This window comes from Spermophilus citellus (assembly GCF_964194105.1).
Source record: "Spermophilus citellus genome assembly, chromosome: 8".
NCBI classification, from domain to species: domain Eukaryota; kingdom Metazoa; phylum Chordata; class Mammalia; order Rodentia; family Sciuridae; genus Spermophilus; species Spermophilus citellus.
The window spans coordinates 56,345,124-56,367,714 of NC_138189.1; the positions used below are offsets into that span (position 1 = coordinate 56,345,124).

The 22,591-nt window shown below is 36.7% G+C and overlaps 1 protein-coding gene across 9 annotated transcripts in view; it reads left to right on the plus strand.

Moving 5' to 3' along the window:
- The window catches only part of SLC4A4 (solute carrier family 4 member 4), a gene marked incomplete at its 5' end in the record, with an annotated part of 343,701 nt that overhangs the window by 195,753 nt on the left and 125,357 nt on the right, over nucleotides 1–22,591 (plus strand). The gene's annotated exons all lie outside the window — the stretch shown is intronic.

The window sequence follows — 22,591 nt, forward strand, 5'->3', positions numbered from 1 at the left end:
GTTTTATATTTGTTTGTCTATTAAAACCTGTAGCAAGTAACCTATTTGAAATGAAGAGCAATTGGGTTTTGAATCTGCTTTCTTTTCAAAAGAATGTGGGCTATTTTCCCAGTTGGCTGTATCTACCTGTGGAGAGATGTATTTCAAGAATATAGTTTATCAATATTTATAAAAGGATGCTTCCTGATTAATAAAGAAGTTACGGCTTCAAATAAATCAAAGTGGCATATTTTTAAAAGGACAGAAACCCCAACCCATTTTCAGGGTTATAGTGGAGGTAGCTATGTTGGAAAGAGCAAGAAACAAAAAGCAAGTACCATGGACTTGGAACTTGTTTCAAAACTAGATAGTTATGTAATGAACCCCAGTTTTCTACTTTGTTAAGTGGAAACAGTAATATATGGCTCACTTCAGAAAATCAAGTATCTGATTCTTGCTCCTTTTGTCCTTTGATATAGGAGAGTGTGATTCTAGTTGGCTTCATGCTTGACATTGCTAATTGTGTATCATTTATGTGACCTTATTCTTCCTTTCTTTCTCTTTTAAGTAGGGTGGTTTTGAAGATTTCTTTTTCACACTTTGCTATTTTTTTCTAAAAAAGGCAATATTTATGACAGTGTTCTTCTTTAACTGGCAGCACTTGTAGTAATGACAGAGGTTTATAGGGGTGGTGAATTCTAAAAAGAACAGGAAAGGTGAAATTACATTCCTTCTTATGAAATGGCTCTTGGATTCTTTTTACCTTCTCCTTTCCACCAGCAATACTCAAATAGGGCCGTCATCATCTCCGATCTGGATTGTTAGAAAAACCTTTAGAACTAAATCTTTATTCCCACTTTCTCCCAGTTCAATGTGCTTTTCATATTATTACCCTCATTTTTCTTCTCCGAATTGGAAACTATCGAGTTAAGTTTGGAATTTCCTGACTTTAAAGATCCTCTGAAATCTGGTGTTGTCCTTCCTATCTTCATTTACTTATTCTTGTTCTCCAAAAGAGGGGCTTCTTCTTTTGATCAGGACTGATCACTTCCCTCCACCTTTGCCTTGAGATTAATTCTTGACTCCTTGAATGCCTCCTCCCTCAAATGCTGATGTGGATTTTCTCCTCCCTTCCACCTGCTCAACTCCTGAAATAATCAGGGAGAAGGTCATTTAAATATTGGATACATTGGTAGGTATGTACCTGTAGCAGAAGAGGGAGACCCAGACCACTAGGATTTCCTTCAAAGCTCTTTTGCACATTTGGCTTCATTCAGTATTTACCAAGCAGCGTTGACTATTTAGGTTGTTTGCCAGGAATCTTGAAGTTGGGTAAGGCAGTACACTGGTTAGGTTAGGTATATCTGGTTGACAAGACTTTTTGAGGAATTCTTTTTTTAGGAACAGCCCTCCTCTGGCCAAAAATTTGTCATAGGCAGCTGGTAAATTCTGGCGGAGAGAAATTTCCTACCTTCTTGGATCTTTTCATATTTGGGTACATGTAGAAGAAGTTTGATGACTTATGATACAAATTGCACGAGATTTTATTTCTAGTGATAGAAGAAATATGTTGGGAAATTATGATATTTTAAGTTCATTTTGCTATAAAACCTGTGTGACTGGGTCCTTAAAACCAGAATCTTCATTGCCTATCATTAACATCTCAAAGTAATGAAAGTTCATGTTAAGATGAAGCCAGAAGGTTTAACTCAAGAGTTTGGTTCCTCTTGTTTTCAAGGCAAGCAAATGAAGATTGGTAAAAATACTATTATAAGAGCAACTGTCTATGCAAATGGTGTCTATTACAGTAATTATACTTAATCTAATGTGTTCTTCTGTCCAAGAAGAGGAAGAAAATCTGTTCTTTACTTCCTACCAAAGAGCTTGAAGAGGAACTGTGACTGATTTATGATGTCTTCCACAACCAAAAGTAGGGGAGGAATTCAAAGTAGTATTTCCAGTTTCTTTCTGTACCTTCTCTCTTAGTAACTAGAAATATAGAAGGCCCTAGATCATTTTAGGGTGAGAAGAAAAGATGGACTTGCAAATAAGATGAAGATGAAGATACGGTAAATCTGACACCACTCCCCTTTTTTAAAAAACTTGTTTTAACACAGTGAATCTAGGCTTTAATTTTTTAACCTGATTTTCCTCTGTTGGGGTAGGAAAAAAGGTTGCCAGGCTTAAATTTGTTTTGAAAAGCTTTTATAATTAATTAGCCAATGTCCTGGAAGTGAGCTTGGCAGTAAAGTCAAACTTGTCCTGTGTGCTTATCCAAGTTGGCCCCAAAAACTTCCATCCAACTGCGACTGAAGTTTCTGATTGACTGATTATTCTGCCTGAATACAATCTCAACAGTTGCGATGGTGCCTCATGGCTTCCTGGAGCTATATAACTTCCCAGTAGCACAAGGGATGGCTTTAATGTTCAGAGATACAAAGAGGAACAGAACAGCTCTTTCTGACAGCTACATAGTGACAAAATTTGAGGGCATATTTTTTTATGAGATTCTGTTTTGGGAAAACAGAAGAAACAAATCTGTGGACTGCACTTTTTCTTTCTGGCTGTGCCAAGCCTCTGAACTTAGGATTTCAGAAGCGGCTGCCTGATTGAGAAATAGCTCAAAATAGTTAACAGCAGAAGAGAGATAGCCAAAATTTAGGTGATTCAATGCTTTAACAATATTCCAACTTGGATGTTATATTTATTAAGCAGAAAAACACCTGTGGACAGTAGATTAAAAATACATCTGGAGCTCATCTAGTTGTAAATCTACATAAATAACTTCTTCTATTTTGTTGCTATGGAGTTGTTTTTTTTTTTTTGCATTATGCAGTTATCTTCCTTGGTTATCTTAGATTGATTTGTTTTTTATCCCCCTTTATTCCTTTCCTGATCTTTTAAAACTTTACATGCGTGTTAGATGGGCGTTCATCAAATGCGGTATCTTTAATTTCAGTTTTCATGTGTTACAGAATTAGCCGAGTGGATAAGACATTTTTTCTCATCATTTTACTTTTGAGCTTTAACTCTTGTAGAAGTACTGTGCTCATTGGTACAATAACTTCGGAAGGGGTTGACTTTTTCACGTTTATCAACAACGCAATAATGTTTCTCACAATTCCATGTTCAACTTTAAGTGAAATTGCAGTCTGGAGTTTGCAGTGGTTACAGAATTCATGGAAATACCTTACAGATTCCCAGGGAGACATGTAAGGATCACATAGCCTTAGAGCTGCTTGTCTGATTATCACTTCCTTGATTCTTATTATTTAACAGGCTTCCCTGAGAATTGATCCCATTGGTCTCCTCATGAAATTTGGCCTAGGGTTAATGTGTAAAGTGTTTTATAATTTTTAAGCATCATCTATTATCCATTAGCTTTAAATATATTTGGATGCCTTTTTATTTTTGAAGTGTTGGTCTTCTATGATAGTAAACCCAAGTTTAGATATTTTGTCAGAGAGTAATAAGATGAAACCATTAAGTTACATACAAACTTGAAATTGCTAAGCCATGACTACCAAAAAATGAAATCTAGAAGGAAACACTCAGTAGCTGAATGACTCCTAGTCCTTCTCTTCCTCATACATGACATAGGTGCAAGTCAACCTCTTTTAGCTGAGATGACTCTTTCATGGTTTTGAAGGTATGATTCCATCCCAGAGCATAGCCTGGGATGCTTCCTTTAGCCTTAGTAGCTGGTTCATATTTATGGTGACAGAAATATACCCAAACATCTTTTTTTTTCTTTTTTATGGCTCAAACACTGAAGTTCACACTGAATATGGATAGTCTTACTTTACCCCTCAAGGGAGGCACCATGGCTGAGAAAAGATCATGATCTCCACGATTAGAATAGTGGTCTTCAGCATGTTTTCAGGGACCAGTGAGGCACTGCTGTGTCAGAACAGCTCCACGGGGAAATGCATCTGTGAAAACTTGAGAACAAAGGTATGTTGTGAGCAGGGTTATAGTCCTTGGTCACTACAGTTTTGCTAATGGCTCAGTGACTATGGCTTTCCTTGGGCCATGTGTTTTTGAAGGGAACTTGTGTGGCCATGATTATCCTTAGGTCCCTTTCAAACAAGATCAAGTTGCGTTTAGATAACTAATAAAACAGATGTTTGTCATCACCTTTTGTCTAATAGAAATTTGACTTAATATAGCTTCCTTTTTCTACCCTGAGCTCTGTCCCGTGGTCTTAAAGTTTTAACTACTGGTGGGTGGGAGTAGAGTTTGAGAAGAACTGTCAGTACTGATTTCAAGAACCTGTGTGTTTTAAAGTTGGGACAGTTGAATTTCCCTTTTATTGATGCTGTACTTTCTTGAAAGCCATTTGATTCGATCAGAAAACCAGCATTCAATTAAAAGCAGGTTTATCAGTTTTAACATGATAATAAATCATAACCATATGGTTGTAAATAAACCATAACCATAAGTGTTATATATGTACACACACATACAAGAATTCTTTACCTTCTATATAGTAACATGTTCTTACTATAATATTTTTAAAAAAACTTAAAAGAGCTTTCTAGTTCAGTAATATACAAAACTGCTGTAAAACTTAAACCAGGCAAGCTTGAATAAAATAGAAAGTAATAATTCTTAAATTCCAACCCTTCAAAGTAGCCACTATTAGCAGTTCAATGTAGAGTCTTCTGGACTTTTTTGATGCATACTTATATGCTTCCACATGTAAAAGAGAAATAGGATTGTACTCTTCTATAACCTGATTATTTTTAACCCACAGTACCATGGAACCTACCTTATTCTTCTTAATGGCTATATAGCACACATAATCATATTTTATTGAAATGATCTTCTATTAATTGATACTGAGTTATTTTCAATTCTGTATGATTACAAATAAGCTCAGACAAAATATTCTTATGGTAATTTTTAGTTTTCTTTTATGAGTATTTTTGGAGGAGAAGTTTTTCTGAGTGCAATTGCTGGGTCACTATATATTGCCAACACAATTAACTTCTCAAAAGATATACCAGTTGTGCCCTAGATTTTTTAAACATTTTAATAAACCTCCTCTACTGCCAAGATACTGCTTGCCACTCAGGTTTGAGTTTCTTCTTTATGATTCACTCCACCAAAAGCTCATCAATTCAGCTAAAGTGAAAAGAATTTCAGTAACAGCATCTGTCTCCCAGCTCACTTTGGGACTTTTTTCAGAAGCTTAAAATACAGAGATAAAAACCAAGTTCATGGGCTGGGGCTGGGGCTCAGTGCACTTGCCTGGCATGTGCCAGGCACTGGGTTCAATTCTTAGCACTGCATATAAAGAAATAAAATAGAGGCCTATCAACAACTAAAAAAATATATATTAAAAAAAACAACCTCCAGTTCATGTTCCTGGTCTAATTGGCTGTCTGAGCTGGCTAATTGCCTGTATCCTGAGGTAAGGAGGTGAAAAGTGCAGTGGCCCTAGCCTTGACCACTTGTGTTTCTTATTGCTCTAGCTAAAGGTGTTGCTGTTCCCAGCTCTGGGAGAAAGAGCTCTTTGGGCTCTGTAGGAATTTCCTTGGCAACCAAAAATGGTTTCCTTTCAAGAGCCCTTCTTGGTGGTCAGCATTTGGAAGAACAACAACAATAAAAAAAATAATTGCAAGATGAGTTGAACAAAGGTTCTTTTTGAAGCATTACTCAACACATTTTCAGCTCAGCTCTGCCTCTCCCCCTCTCCCTCTTCCCCCAAGAGAATTTTGAGTGAACTGACATCCAAACTGTACAGTTATCTGGAAGTGCTTAGGAGCTTTGAAGGAGTGTTGTTATCTGGGAGAGCTAATAGAAAGACAGCTGACCATGCTGTACGTGGTGGCTTGTTGCTACAGATTCTGCTGCTCCTCTGCCTCCTCAATGGGGAATCTCTGCAGAGTAGATCTATGAAGAGGCCACAGCTCACAAGGAAGTTGCTTTTACTCTTCTTCAGAAGGTGAATGGTTTTCCACTGTCTGCAGTTCATTCTTCTGATTGATCCGGAGACTAGCTGATTTGTTTACCTTGGCAGAATTTCATGATCCTATCAGACACCACCAGAGCTTCCTGATTTCTCCATGTATTACCATCAATGGTCTCATTTTACTCCCTAGATTCAAGTGAAACTGAACAGAAATGGAAACAACACTTTTTTTTTCTTTTTCTACCACATTAAAAGGGCAGTGGTATTATTTTTTCTGTAATCCAAAAGCCAGTGGTTAGTCACACCAAGCAGAATTCCTGCCTAATCAGTGTTCTATGCATACATATACATGAAGGTAGAAAGTAACGGAGTCTTTGCATAGGCAGCCATTGTAAACTTTGAATTTCAAAATTAGCTGTACTGCTAATCATGCTGTGGCTCTACCTGCTAGTATTGAGACAAGCGTCTCACTGATAGAACACCCAATTGAGTCTGTTCCAGTATAAAGAATAATTAACAATAACTAACATAGATTGGACCCCTACTTACATATGCCACGTGAATGCTTTGGAATTGGTACTCTCAACCATATATATATATATATTAACTTGAAGCCTGGAGAGATTAAGTTCCCTGAAGTTAAACAGCATCTAAGCAGTAGGCTGCATCCTGTTGTGTGTGCCTGTGCTCTTAATCAGCATAATGAATTCTGCCTATTTAGATTAGGGGTGTCTCTGAGGTTTGAAGCCACAGTGAAACAGACAGGTGTCCAGTTGATAGTTTTTGGCCTTTGGTTTGCCTTTGAGGTACACATCATGTTGACTAGGCTAATTACCAGAATTAGTGTTAAAAAAATAATTTTAAAAATTCTTAAGGCTCTTTGATTGGTTGGACATTTCTGCTGCTACAATGATTAAAAGACTTGATGTTGTATATCTCTACTGTGTGTAGGATTGGAGGGGGATCAGTGAAAAGAGGCTGATATAATTAAAAAAGGTATGATATATGATTCCCTATTGTGAGTTTGTATCTAGCTGGGAAGACCAAATAAACTGTGTGGTGCTGACAGTGGAGCACGGCAGGAGTTCAGTGAAAGATGAAATAACTGTGTGGGCCAGAGCTGTCAATCAAAGAGAAACAAGGGACTTTGGAAGCATCTTTTCATTTTAAAGAACATAAATAACAGAAGAGATGAGAATTAGCCAAATGAAACATTCTTCCTTAGATAAAGAGTTGGGTAAGAAGTGGGAGAAAGAAGTTGAACTGTAACTTTCTGCAGTTTAATAATACAAGTGAGTGACTTGATTCATACAATAAATGGAAAATATTGTGGCTTTTAGAATTCTTTGAAATAAAGACCCCAGAGTCCTCAAATCTGATAAACTACAACATTTAAATTTAAATTTTTTTGGTTGTAGTTACAATTCCTGTGAATTTAACAAGCCTAGATTAGATTGTCGAGTTGACTCCATCACAGATCACAGTGGATAATCAAGAGTTAGATCTCGCTTGGTTTATGAATCTTCACCTTGTTCTTTACTGAAATAATCCATTGTTCTTTGGCTTTCAGATCAGTTAGTATTTATCCTCACTATAGATTCAATCCCCTCTAGGTCATTAAGTCATACATACACATATATCATGACTTTATTTTTTCTGGTAAGTGGAAAAAGCAATTATTACTGAGCTTTTTTCACTAATCCTATCTCAGGAAGAGCATTAACTTAAATAAGCATGTTAAGCTTTGATTCTTCTGAACTTCAATTTTTCTTATTCATAACACAGGTCTTATGATTCACAGAGAACTTCCTTCTCCTCAGGCTTGTTGTGTGAAAAGGAAAGTGCTTACTACAGTTTAAAGTGTTATACAAATCTTCATTGTCATTTTATTATATAAATGAGCTATTGCCTTTTTTGGGGGATTTTATTTTTTAATAAATTGAGGTAGGATGGAAGTCACCTACATTTTAGATATCATTCCTCATCTTTCAGATTGATATTGCCAGTTGCTGTTTGATATTCCATGCTCTTGGCTTTTGCACTATACTTCTCTACCTTCACTGTAAAGAAATGTTGGGTTGTTTTTCCAGGAATACTATTATTGCATGTACATTTCCTTTGGATCCCATAATCCATTTTCCTTAACTTTTACAAATCATATCTTTACTTGAAGACCTGTCAAGTACTACTCTTTCCTTACATCCATATTTAAATTTTCTATCAGATTGTAACCAACTCTTTCCTTGAATATCTAATCAGCTAATACTTACTACTTGCAACACAAATGTGTTACTTGTTCATTTTGCTTTTTATGTGTATGTCCATCTTCTCTATTTGGAGAGGCAGGGGTTAATTTGAGAGTTAGTTTCTAATGATGACAACTAATTGGGGACAATAAGTATCCACTCATTTTTTCTCATTTTTTTTAAGCTAAGGAAATGTTTATGACCCTGATTTTCTCAGAGAAAAAAGATTTCTCATATTATTGTTATTGTCATATCTTTTATTCTGGTGACTTTAAAAGTTAGTGTTGTTTGAATCTGTATTTGTTATTTTGTATATATGTTAAAATTCATTTTCCAAGAACAAATTTAGTGTTGCTTATGCTCATTAGCATTGTGCTCTATTAATTAGGTCAACCAGTTGCTTGAAATGTATACTTATATTATCTTTTCATTTAGAATAGTCCTGTAAATTCTACCATTTCAAATATATTTTACTCTTTCATTTGCTATTATCCATTTACACATTTATACCATAACCTATATCTGAAATAATCAGTATACTGCAAGGAAAAATGAATGAACAGTTGTTTGACTGGCATAAAAAACACCACTGAATCTTTTCCTCCTTTGTTTAAAATAAAGTATGGTCTGTCTTAAGGATATATTGGAAAAGCCAACTGTCAACACAGAAAGGTGTTTTATTGAAAGATGGCATAATATTGTTCATTTATGTAGAGCACATGTCAAATTATGGACTGTAAAACATTCTAGTTTTATATAAGAACCTTTTCATTTTTTGGTGATGTGAAATTAGGGGGAACGCAGAGCAAATGGAAAGTATTTGTCATTGAATGGGATTTATGATTGAATTTACTAGTTCTATACAATATAACACCATCTCACTTATCCAATTTTCTTATAGTTTAGATTCCATGGAAAGCGTTATGATAATAATCTTGGTATATTATTGAAAATAAGTGAGAACCAGTCAAATTGAAATCCATCTATGTATTAAGATGATTTGTCTCAAAAAAAACCCTTTTGGTTAGAGATGAAACAGCATTTCTTTTCTTGTTGTGTCTTTGATTATATTATACATCATTTCTCAAATATCGTTTCTTCTTCCAATATCAGCTTATTTGAGACACTGAGAAATAAACAAAGGGAATTCCAGAAATTTCAACAAGCAGCCTGCTTGGAGACTTTGTAAGAAGGACTAGATGGAAAGTCTACTGCCTATTTTATTGTGATCTCTGAGAAGGCATTCCTAGTTTACTGGTTTCTGAAAGGAAATTTTGTTTAGAAGAACAACTGCCATTACTATCTACAAAAGTTGTGAAACTTTTTCAGAGTGAGCAATTCTCACAGAATAGCCCTTTCTATCGAGACTTATGAAAACACATGTAAGAATGTGTCATGAAGGGAGTTTCATGAGGAGACATCAAAGTTGTCCCTGAAGGATGTCTTAATTACTAATGGAATAGAATGCAGCTAGGCCTTTTTAAAGGCCAAAGTATATTCATATTTTGTTTTCCATTAGTACTTAGAAAAATCCTGTCTGGTTTTTCATTTCTAAACAGCATATCAAAGTAATACAATGTGCAGGGTTCTTTTTAAGTTAAAAAAGAAGAACAAATTAAATAAAAGGTATAAGATTCTCCCTTCCCTGATTATACCAGGGACTTGCGCCTCTTTGCTAATATGTGTTCTAATCTGTGTCCTTGTGGTCTACACCAGTCAAGGAGCTGTCCTGTCTTGCTTTTAGTGGTGCCTTGTTGCTCTAAACGCCCAGTTTGTAAAACCTCCGTGTGGAAAGAAAACGAGAAAAGGATTTAAATAGAAGGGTAGAAGATTTAGGGTAATTTCAGCATTTTCTGAATATTAGGAAATGTATTTTGCTTGATGTGATTGAAAACTCTGAATTTTATAACTCTTAGGATGTTGGTTCAAAACCTGACTTCCCTTTTTTTTAGTTCTCGGCGGACACAACATCTTTGTTGGTATGTGGTGCTGAGGATCGAACCCGGGCCGCACGCATGCCAGGCGAGCGCGCTGCCACTTGAGCCACATCCCCAGCCCAAGAAGTTGTTTTTTTTTAAAGTATCTCCTCATGTACTCATAAGAATAAAAGGAGATAGTATATGTGAAACATACCAGGAGCAGAATGGATGCTTAGTAAATATTACCTCCAGAGCAGAGCAGGGAACTTGCTTAGTGTGTGAGGCCCTGGGTTTGAATTCCAGCAACACACACATGCACATATATGTGTGCACACACACACACATACACACACACACACACACACACACACACAATTTCTTTCCCTACTCCCTTATCCTTTTCTCTCGAAAGCAGAGGAATAGGATGAACTATGGAATTTTAAAAAACATATCTGAATATATGGCAAGAGATCATTGCCACAAAATGTAAAATATTTACTGTTTGGGCTTTCACAGAGAAAATTTGCCAATCTGTGGTCTAACTCATCACTATTTATGTTGAATAAAAGAACAGAAGTATAATCTATGTCACTTTCTTTTTAGAGCAGAAACACAATTATAGTGAGGCATCCATGGAGTCTTAATGATGTTGTAGTAAGCATTTGCACAAATAGGGCTGTGTTACCATCAGAGGGTTCTAATCTGCTTAAACAGTAATACTCCAAGTGTGTTGGTTAATAGCTAGTGTAAATGTGGGAGGGTTTCCAATATCATGGCACTTTTAGCTTGTCATGCTGTGTTGAAAGGATTTATCAGCAATTTGAAGTAGGACACAATACATGCACGTTAAATTTTCTTATGACACAAAACTGACAAGGTTAGCTATCTTAATTTTAAATGATAGCATCAATATGGACAGTGATCTTGATAGGCTTAAACCCACAGGAATTTAGCAAGAATAAAGGTGAACTATATAAGTTCAAAATATGAAGAATATGTGACAACTGCTACTTTATTTGGAAAGTTTATGACTTTCATCTGATTTAGGCTTCTCAAAGATGCCCATTATCCAAAAGCAGTTGAGGATAACTAATGGATTAAGATATATAATTAACATAGTGAGATGCCTGGGCACTAACCAGAGAATAACTAAGAATTGAAGTAACTCATCCAGCTTTGAATGAAAGGCTATAGGGATAGAGTGCTCAGAAAAGTTGTTGTTTTCTAGTAAGGGAGGATAGATCTGCTGTCTGTTGCTCCAGACATAAAATTGCAATACCAGGTGGATATTTCAAGGAGGTAGGGTTTATTTTTTTATTATTATTATTTTTTATTTTGTTACTGGAGATTGAATCCAGAGGCACTTAACCACTGAATCACATCCCCAGCTCTTTTTTAAAAAAATATTTTATTTAGAGACAGGGTCTCACTGAGTTGCTTAGGGCCTTGCTAAGTTGCTGAGGCTGACCTTGAACTCATGATTCTCGTGCCTCATGCCTGGTTTACAGGCATGTGCTGCCATGCCCAGCAAGGAGGCAGCTTTTAGTTCAATAAAGGATAAAAGGAAATGAGGCTTTATCACTAATTTACTTACAATGTTTTTAAGTCTTTCTTTGCACTGAAGATTGTTTTAGGCATCAAGAGTACAGAAACTGTTCATTATAGACTTCAAGGAACAGTGGTAAATAATGTCAGGTGTTAAATATCCTAGCCCTGAGAAGGGAGTAGGCCTTCTTTCAGGGTCCAGAGAGTGGGCAGGTGTGATGTTGAATTAATTCTTGAATTGAATGTTTTTTTTTTCTTTCACTATAATGTTTAAGAAGAATCAAACGACTATATGTTAGGAATACAGTTGTTGAAGGGAAAAATTGGACTAGACAGTTTTGAGTTCTTTTAAGATTTTCCAATTTGATAAATGTCAATAAGTGGCAATTGTTTTTGCATCCCCCCACCCCAAGTAAGAAGTGGGCTTTGGGCTGGAGTGTACCCTGGAACAAAGAAATGAAGGGACCCTGAGGATCATTTTCACATTGGTCAAGTGATCATAACCTGCTGGTGGCCCTTTGAGAGCCTCCAGGTGCAGATGAAGAACCTCACAGGGAAACTTCTGTGTGGCTGTTGTCTGCCCTTGTGTGAGAAGCTTACTCTCCCTTCGATTCCCTTTTTCTGTTTCTTCAGTGTTCTCTATTGTTCTAATTTGGTACATGTTCTCAGAGACCTCAGTGAAGGGTACATGAAAAAAAAATCTGCTAAATAAATAATAGCATGACTACTACAGATTTAATTATAGCTATACAGCTGCCTGTTTGAAGTGTTCTGCCGGGGCCATATGGTCCCTTGGATATCCCAGCCCTGGAAGGACCTGGTTTCAGTGCCACCCAGCTGATAGGATTGAATTCTCAAAGAACTGCTAGCAGCCAGCCACTGGGGAAGTCAGTAGATAGTGTCTTTTACCTTGTGCTCTCCCCAGGTGGACTTTTTATTGATGATTGCTTATTAGACTCCAAGTCATCAGATATTAAAGTACCTACCCAGACAGATTCTAAGTACTTGTAAACATCTTAGCCTGATTTATGTCATCATACTCAATGTGGTAAGGGGCAGTACTTCTGTATCTGACCATTTTGACTTCTTTCAGGAAGTATCTTAATGGGCGAGTCTTTTAATTATTTACTGTCCCACTGGTATTGTGGGGACAGGAGTGGAGAAGGGCCCAGGAATGGTGCCTGCTTCTGTTCTAGGAGTGTGACCTGGAGCACTGTTTAGCTTCTCTGGGTCTCTGGAGAGCAGAGACTGGGCCCTTCAAGGCCTCTTCAGATTCCAGAAGTCTGTGCCTTGACGTTAGACTGTGCTCTTGCCAGTGACACCTGTCTCTGGAGGTGAGGGCAGTTACCTTTTCCCACTGTGATGTCTGTGCATCCCTTCCCCTTAGTGCTTAGAAAGCCCAAGTTTCCCATTCTCAGAGGCACAAAAATCTTTCAGTATGAAGTCTTTGTGAAGGACTAAACCTCAGAGAGTAATAGAACTTGGCCTTTATTATGTATGTTTTCAGTTCAAAGACTCATGCTGCAGTCTTTAAGCTGTTTCCACATCAAGGATCCATATGAGCTTATGATGAAGTGATGGATGTTTTCTCCAGGAAAACACATAAGAAACATAAAGACTCAAAGAGTTGCATGTAAAGTTGCATGTAAAAGGTGCCCATAGACTTCCTGGGTTTTCCCTGGGGACCCCAAGTTAAGAACTGCCGCTGTGTGCTTTGCGAAGAACCTGGCCATCTCCGTTTTGCTTGGAGTGACAGGACTCCCAGGGTAGGTCAAGTTTGGTGAAGTAGGTGTGAGGCCTGAAACACCAGCTCTGAGGTTCAGATGGGGCCAAAGACAGAGTTTGTCAGGTTCATGGGCTGCACCCAGGTGGAACAAAGAATACAAGTGGTGGATGGTGTTTTCTCAGTTCCAGCACAAGAAAAGCATTCTGCATAGGTGTTTGCAGAGCCATCAACTTTCAGCTTTTGGTTATCTACGTTACCTTTGATGATTCCACCCTCCCTCCTCTCATGCCTTGAAGTTTTTCTTTTTGAGAAAGCAGTCTGTGTTATTTATTAGCTGCTCTGACTGGGATGTGTGCAGAAGAGAATTCACACAAAACATTGCCCTTTAAACTGTAATTTTCTCTTGAAGTCACTAACCCCACAATGCTAATTGTTGTTTGTTTGTTTTGACTTCATTTGGTTGTTCCCTCTGAAACCTTTCTCTTCTTGTGGCATCTGGAGGTTGTGGGGCAATGAAAGAAACCCTATGTTTAGGATCTTTCTTTTGGGGGTGCGAGCAGGAGGAGTGTCAACAAACACTGCTCTTTAGATATTAATAGGTAGGGCAAGAGTTAGAATTAAGCATTTCATGTTATGTTTGCTTTTTCTTTTCCTTGTTGAACAGTCATTCAAGGACAAGTGTGTCATTCTGAGGGATTACAGATAAATTAAATGGTGCAATATCATGTGGAATTATATTTTTTCATATTATAGTTGCCTTGAATCATCTAATATCTTCTCAACCTTCAGTTCATCTGATTTTGTAGCCTCTGCAACCTCCTCTAGTTGAAACTCATGGATCTGTACTCTGAGTAGCATTAACTTCTTTAAGGAGGTGCTACCCTCTGTGATTCATTTTTAAATCTATAACACAAACAAGGGAAAGAGATTTCTCTCTAAAATTCTGGGGACTACATATTGAATTAAATGTGGTGGTAATCTATCTATATTGTTGCTCTATTCCTTTGAGAGAGAAAAGTTTTATTTTATCAATCACCTCTTTCCTTTTCTATGATTGTATTAAAACTCTGCTGTAATTTTAACTTTCATTACCATTTATTGAATACCTGCTATGCTATTTCAGGCACCGTGCTGAGAGCTTTTTCCATGGTATCTATAACACCTGACATTATCATCAACCTTATTCTACAGATGCAGAAGCGAAATAAGATGACAATCCTGTGGTCTTTCAGCAACTGTTCCACAGGTTAAAATAAAAGGAAACTTTAGGGCACAGGTATTTTTAGTGCCAGACAACCTTTCACCGATGTATCTGTTAATCACTCCTATTGCTGATGTGTGCTTTCTATGCTGGAGAGAGGAGGCATTTGAAGAGCTCCAGTTTTGTGCCCTCCCCTCTACTTGGATATACAACAAGTCCTATACAGCTATCTTTTAATTTTCCTCAAACCTGTTTTTGACATTCAGTCCACTGATACTCTCTTGGTTCAGGGCCTCAGAATAGTCTCCATTTTTACACATTTTTGTTGAGGGGCCTATTGTCTGCTCAGCAGTGTGCATAAACACTTTCAAACCTTGTTTTCTCCTCTGAATAACTCTGTGAACCAACACTTATCCCCATTCATACATGAGGAAGCTCAGCTTAAAGAAACGAAATCATTTGCCCAAGATCACACAGCAAGTAACTGGAAAAACACATATTTGCCTATAGCTCTGTCTGATTCCAAAGCGCATTCTCTCTATCCCTATTTTAACTTAAAACAATTGCCAAACAGGTGCTAAGCTCAGCACAGTAGAGTTTGGACTGTGAAGACAATCTGTGATTTGAATCCTTACTCTGCCTTTCCTAGTGTCATGAAATTAGTCAAGTGATGGGATCTCTAAATCTCACTTTCCACATGAGTAAACAGAGCCAGAAATAATAACTTGCTTATAGAATTACAGGGAGAATGTAAAATGACGGTGTGTGCAAAGTTGTTGGTCCAGTGCCTGGCCAGAGATCATTGATTTAAAAATGTTATTATTACTAATTTGAACATTGTTATTGAAGGTGCCTCTTGATAGCAAAGGTGTCTTTAGAATCCAGTCTTACCAATATGAGATTCAAAATCTTAAATTAAGAAGGATTTCAGCATACAGCTAATCTTCAAAAGGAGGACTCCCTTTTAAAATTTCATCCATGTACCCCAGATAAGGACAGCACTTTCAGGCACTTCAGGGATTATTATTATTTCTTTAAAACAATGAATGGTGGTACTGTATGTTTACAAGTTTTGGAACCAGTAAAGACCCTTTGCTTGTTACCCAGGGCCTTTCTGCAGTTTACTACCGCCAAATGGAGCACCTTTCACAGAGCTCTCAGATCCCCACTTGTCCTTATGGAGGGTGTAATGATGCCACAGCATAGGTGTGACCACCTGGGTTTCATGTGTTAAACAAATGTTTACTGAACACTTACTGTAAAGCTGTGACTTTATAAGGTATCAGGGAAACAAAGTTGAGTAATGTGTGGTTCCTTTTTATAGGATACTTTAGAGCCTTCTTTAAAGTACTTGTAGTCTAGTAAGAGTCACAGGGGAGTCAATCAATGACTGCATTGTGCTAAGTGTAATCACACCTGAAAGGCTAAAGAAAGTCAAGGAATGTGGGGCAAGTCAGGGTCAGGCCTTCCCATAAGGCCTGGTTGGATTATGGAGGCATAAGTGGAATCTAAGCATCAAAGGGGCAGGTTAGGGAGAAGGGCATGGCATGCAGGTAGAGAAAATTTCCCATCAGATAGAATAATGAAGAGTTCTGGTCTCCTTCCTTGAGGCATAGAGCAAATAACCTGTATTTACATACAGTGGAGTTCATGACACAATGAAGATCCAGAACTTTAAAAAAAAATTTCCTAATTCAGCTAGCACCTAGAGTCTGCAGGTTCTTGTTTTTCCTAATGTTATGGTTTGGATGTGTGGTATCCCCCAAAAGCTCATATGTGAGATAATGTAAGAACATTCAGAGATGAGTGGTTCTCATAACCCAGTCAGTGAATTAATCCCATTAATGGGGATTAACTGAATGGTAACTGAATTCAGGTAGGATGTGGCTGGTGGAGGTGGGTCATTAGGGGCGTTCTTTTGGGGTATATATATATATTTTTTTTAACAACAAAATTGTATATATTGACAACAGGCTGCTTTTATACAGCTATAAAACATCAAATTACATGAATAAACACCAAACAAATTTGCTATTTCTATACAAATATGAGACTATTGCTACAGATAATTTTATTTTGGAAAATACCAAATTGGTAAAGTGCTGTTCCCTAAGCTTTACATTTAACTAAGTTTAACTTTTAAAGTACAATTTAAAATCCATAGTGTACGGGTAACACTAATCACAGGTCTGTAGGGGTTAGCAGTACTAGCAAAAATCAAAGGACAGCCTTAAATCTCTTATACATTTAGGAAATAGTGTTAATGATCAGAAATAGACTTAGTCAAAGCAAGCCACACTCTTCTATCATGATGTTCAGCCTCACCTTGAGCCTCAAGGAATAGAGCTGGCTGTCTATAGACTGAGACCTCTGAAACTGTGAGCCCCCAATTAAACTTTTCTTCCTCTAAAATTGTTGTTGTAAGGCCTTTTAATCACAGTAGTGAAAAGCCTGACTAAAACACTTAACATCCCTTTTCAAGTGCTGTTCTCTGTGTTTGGGTTTTCTTTTCTCTCTCAACCATTTTATTTTATGCAGTCAAATACTTTAAAATGTGCCCATGATAATTTTTAAAGGCTATTTGTACAGAGCCTAAATTAGTATTGATGCTTAACTCTGGTTTGCTCTATGAAAGCCCAGAGATTTCAGGACAAGAGTTTCTAAACTTGAGGTAGTAAAATTTGTTCATCAGCCATAACGGTTTTGCAGTGTAATGAAGTGAATAAAGCATTAGACACTGGAAAGTCTGGATTCCAGTCCTGGCCGAGCCATGTAGCTGTATGAAATTGGGGAAGACAAATATACTTTTCTTCATCAGTAAACAGCATAATAATGCATTTTCACAAGCTGGTTGTAATAATTCAATCAAAATACCATTTAAAAATACTAAAAAATTGTATTTGAAAAAACTTGAAAAATATTGACACATAAAATGTGACAGATTTTGACAAATTAATTTTTTAAACTAGGTCATTACTTGAAATTTCTTCGTGTTTAGGAAATCATAACCAACGGATTGTACATAATGTTATATTTAGTTTAATAGCCATTTGTAAATGTGCTGCTTTGCAGAATCATTTGCATTAATGGTGGTGAAATGTCTAAATTTGGAAAGAAAAATTAGAAAATCAAATTTTCACCCTCAGGGGACTGTTTTCATTTGAAGTTGTATTTTTTGTAATGCAAAAACAGAAGTATAAAAGTGTTCAGAAAGTAAAAATGTAGCCACAGAGCCTTTTGGCACCTCGTCTAAATGACTTTGCACTCTTTCTGGAAATCTCAGACCACGTCATAAATGTTAAGTACTAATAACATTATGAGTGATTGTCAAAATTTTGGATTCTGGGGGCTGTCAAGCTCCTTTTAGGCTTCTTAGACATGGGACCAATGGTATTTAAAATTTAGCTACTGGAAATATTCCTCTAAATCACAGGTAGAAGATAAACTAAAGGGCAATCCGAGCTTTCATTAACAACCAAACAAAAAAATGTTTCTAGTAATTACTCCAATAGTTTTCTCTATCACACACACATACACACACACACACACACACACACACACAGTCCTGTCCCACAAATTAGCTTAAGAGATAAATAAAGAATATCCTTATTTTAACAGGAAAGTTTTAAGGTAATTTTTCTTATGTGGTCTTGAAATAAAAGGCAGTGCCTGTTAAGCAAAGAGAACTGTGATTCTTATCTCTTCCCTTTGTCTGCCCTTTCCCAGTTGAGTAACCATGTAATTTATAGTAAAGAGGTGAGATTTAGGAATGGAATGCTGGGGTGTGTTTCAGATGGTGTTTGTTCAGGCTATCCAGGAACACCCAAACCCTGTCCTTGGCACAAGAGACTCTCTAGAAGACCATCAGGGAAATGTGTGCCTGAAGAAACAAAGCTAAGGAGCTGAGGCTTCTTTGTCTTCAAACCCCAAAGCAGAGCCCTGGTGAGCCAGGCAGAGCCTTCTGCCTCATCTTGGTAGCTATAAGGAGACTAAAAGCAAAACAGATTCTACTAGGCCATCTGTTTGTATCTGAAGCCCAGACTGAATCATGGGCCTTCCTTCTTTAGTACAAAGAAAGGCTAGAATATGGCTTTCGTGAGAACTATTGTCCCAATACCTGAGGCAGAGCTGGTGTAGGCCTATTGAATAAGAATTTGCTTATTTCAAATCGGCCCTCTTCTTTCCTAGTCATGGGACAGGAGGGATGCTGGAATTAGGGGTGAATGGGAGATAGGATTAACCTTCAGATAACCATAGAAGCCAACTGGAGAAAATGCACTGGTCTTCAGCCATTCTAATGCTAGATTTGGGATTGTAGATGTCCTTTAAACAGATACATGTAATTCTTAGTAGGTCAAATCTATTTCAAAATTGCTCCAAAGATTAGTTTTCACAAGGTGTCATTTGATGGCCTGCTTCTTCATCTCAGCCCTGTTGAAGTCTAATTTTAACCTGAGAAAAGTATACTTGTTTAGGTTATATTTATATTCATTAGTGGATATGAGGGTTGTAAGAGGAGAAAGGATGAATAGGTCAGGGCTCTTTTTTTTTTTTTCCCCCCATCACCTAAGACTTAGGACAGGTTTGGTGAGAACTTTCAGGAACTTTCTTCCAGAGGCACAGTAATGCATATGCTTTGAACTGAAGAGAAGAGGGCCAGTCAGTCCATGTTGGAGAAACTATAAATAAGCTAAGAGTAGCTCCGCATTTCTTTGTCTCTTACTAGATATTTTACCTCTTGTTTCTTATAATCTTTATGAAAGTTTTTAAGTTAGGGCTGTGAAATATGGTTTTAGTTTCTCACTGCCTTTTATTTTTTTCAAGTGTTCCCTGCCAAAGGTATATCACATAATGTGCCAAATTTGCAGTGAAGTGGTTATTTATTAAGACACTCATTGTAGTTTTTTTTTAAAGTAAAACATGGCATAAATACAAATCATAAGTTTACTTCATGCTGTTTCACCCTGAGAACACACCTGATGTGGTTTGAATGTTGCTGTCTCCTCCAAAGTTCATATTGAAATTTAAACTCTAATGCAACAGAGTGAGGCTATGGCTTTTGGAAGAACTCTACCCTCATGAATAGGATTAGCAACACTTATGAAAAGGTTTGTTGGAGGAAATTTGCCCCTTTTTGCCCTTCCACCTTCTGTCACATAAAGACACAGTGTTCCTCCTTTCCTGAGGATGCAACGTTCAAAATTTAAGCACAGCCCTTCATAGATGCTCATGGCTTGATCTTGGGCTTCCCAGCATCCAGAACTATGTGAAAGAAGTTTCTATTCTTTATAAATTACCCAGGCTCAGAGACATTTTGTTATAGCACCACCAATGAACCAAGACAACGTCTGTATAATTGTCACTCAGTTTATGAAATAGTATTTATTTTCTATTGCATTGATTTCTTCTTTTATTTTTGTTATTTCTCCATCTGTCTTCTTTGAGTTTTGTTTGTTTTATTCATACTTCTTATTGTATAGTTATATCATTGAACTTTTTTATATTTAATTTTTGGTTATAGGTGGACACATACTTTTTTAATTTTTATGTGGTGCTGAGGATCAAACCCAGTGCCTCATGCATGCTAGGCAATTGCTTTACCTCTGAGCCACAACCTCAGCCTATATCATTGAACTTTAATCTTTCTTCTTTTGTAATGTTTGCAGTTAAGGCCATGAATTTACTGAACACACATGGTTAGTTGCATTCCACAAGAGTTAATACGTCATATTTTCAGATTATGAGTAATATTGACTTTAACAGTTCAAGGATACATATTTTAATCTCTAAGACAATTTTTTTAGCATTTCAAATGTATTTTTAAAAACCCAATCCAATAATTATGGACTATTTTACTTTTTAAATAGATTCTACTAAAATCTTATGTTTTATAGTCAATTTTTAAAAAACGAAGTTACTTCAAAGACTGGTAACTTCAATGTGTAGCTCTTCTTTAGGGGTTTTTTCTGATTTCTATTAGTTATTTTTTTTTCTTGAGCTCCAGGTTTTGTTGTTATCTACTAGTATGCCTGGTAATTTCTGATTAAATGTCAGATGTAATATATGTAAAGTGGAGATAATTTGATGCTATAATGATGTTAGCTTCCTTCAGAGATTTTTTTCTTTTTGCCTGATATTTAGGTTGCGGGTAGGTCATCTAAATATTCAGTCTGGAATTGAGCTGAAAAGAAGCTAGGTTTCAGTTTTTTTTTTTTTTTTTTTTTTTGTAATTTACCAAATGTACATCTCCAGGCCTACAACCACCCATACAGAATCTAAATCCTGAGATTCAGATAGGTTCAGATGTAAAAATTATGATATAGAAATATGAAATGACCTTTCAATCTCCTAACCAGCTACATGGATGAACATGTCAGGTCTCTCTCTCTCTCTCTCTCTCTCTCTCTCTCCATTCAATTGTCTTGCTTCAAGAGAAATTTAAATTACTTCTTGTGTTTAGGCACTATAACCTGAACAAAAAAACCCATTGAATTTGTCAAACTCTTAGTTCATCAAATTGGGTATTTTTCCTGAGATGTAGAGAAAGAGAACATGCAGAAGCAGAAACCTAGTAAGGTGAGAGGACATCATAGCAGTGTGTGTAGAGTAAATGAATAAATGCATACTCAAGAGAGAGCATAAATAATTTAAAGTCTGTTTGATTATGCTTTTTGAGTTCCTTGAATGTTAAATTTTTACAGAATATGATTTTCCTCTAATGCTATATTTTGGGCTCTGCTGAAGAGCTGATCTCAATGAGATTATAAATGTAGGCTATCTATATAATTTTTGTTCTGGACCAAGATACTTTTGAAAATCAAAGAGGGAGTACTTATGATGTTGGCAGGACAATAGGGTAAATTGAAGCTGTCATGAGTAAGCTAGTAGGCATGGTGTCCCCCCCTTTTTTTATTATTAACACAGATACCTCCTATTGTTGGAGGACATGGTACTAGGGTCACCTCTAATGACTTTTAGCTTGCCAGATGATTTTGTTTGAGAAAGAATATGAGCTGGCAATTCCCAAAGGGAGAAGAGAAAATAAACTAAGAAGAAGAAAAGAAGAAAGGAAAGAACATCAATAAGAACTCCAAGAATAATCTCTTTGCCCAGGAAAACAGGTGGATGTTAGCCTGTGGTCATGAGCAGGGTGCACTGAGACTGAGTAGATAAATTAGAAGATGAAAATTATTCTCATGGAGAGAAAACAAGAATGTATAGAGTGGAGTATCAATAGGTGTGAGCTTTATAAAGCATGAGAAAATACATTCAAGTTGAAATTATTTTTAAATATCACTTATAATAAGGGCATTGAATAGGATCATATTCTAACAAGTCAAACTCAATATTCAAACCATAAGTACTCATGCTTTATTATAAATGGAATTTTTTCTTACCATATTTCTATTAGTGCATTATGGTTGTACACAATGATGAGATTTGTTGTTACATATTTGTACATGCACATATATAAAAGTATAATTTGGCCAATATCACTCCCCAGCACTTTCCCTATCCCTTCCCATCTCATCCCTTGGTCCTTTTCCTCTACTGATCTCCCTTTGATGTCCATGATATTCTTGCCCTCTCACCTTTCTTTTCCTTTTTCCTTTCTAGCTTCCCATGTGAGAGAAACCAAACCCTTGACTTTTTAGGTTTGGCTTATTTTGTTAACATAATGGTCTCAAATTCCATCCATTTTCCTGAAAATAACATAATTTCATTTTTTTTGGTGTGGTTTAATAATACTCCATTGTGTATCTGTACCACAGTTACTTTATCCATTCATCCACTGGGGAACACCTAGACTGGTTCCATAATTTGGCTATGTGAATTGTGCTGCTATAAACATGGGTATGCATGTATTGCTATAGTACGACTTTAATTCTTAAGGATAAATACAAAGGGTGGTATAACTGGGCCATATGGTGGTTCCATGCCTAACCTTTTGAGGAAACTCCATACTGATTTCCATAGTGGTTGTACTAACTTACAGTCCCACCAACAGTGTAATAATGGTCCTTTTTTCTACATTCTCTCCATCACTTATTATTGTTT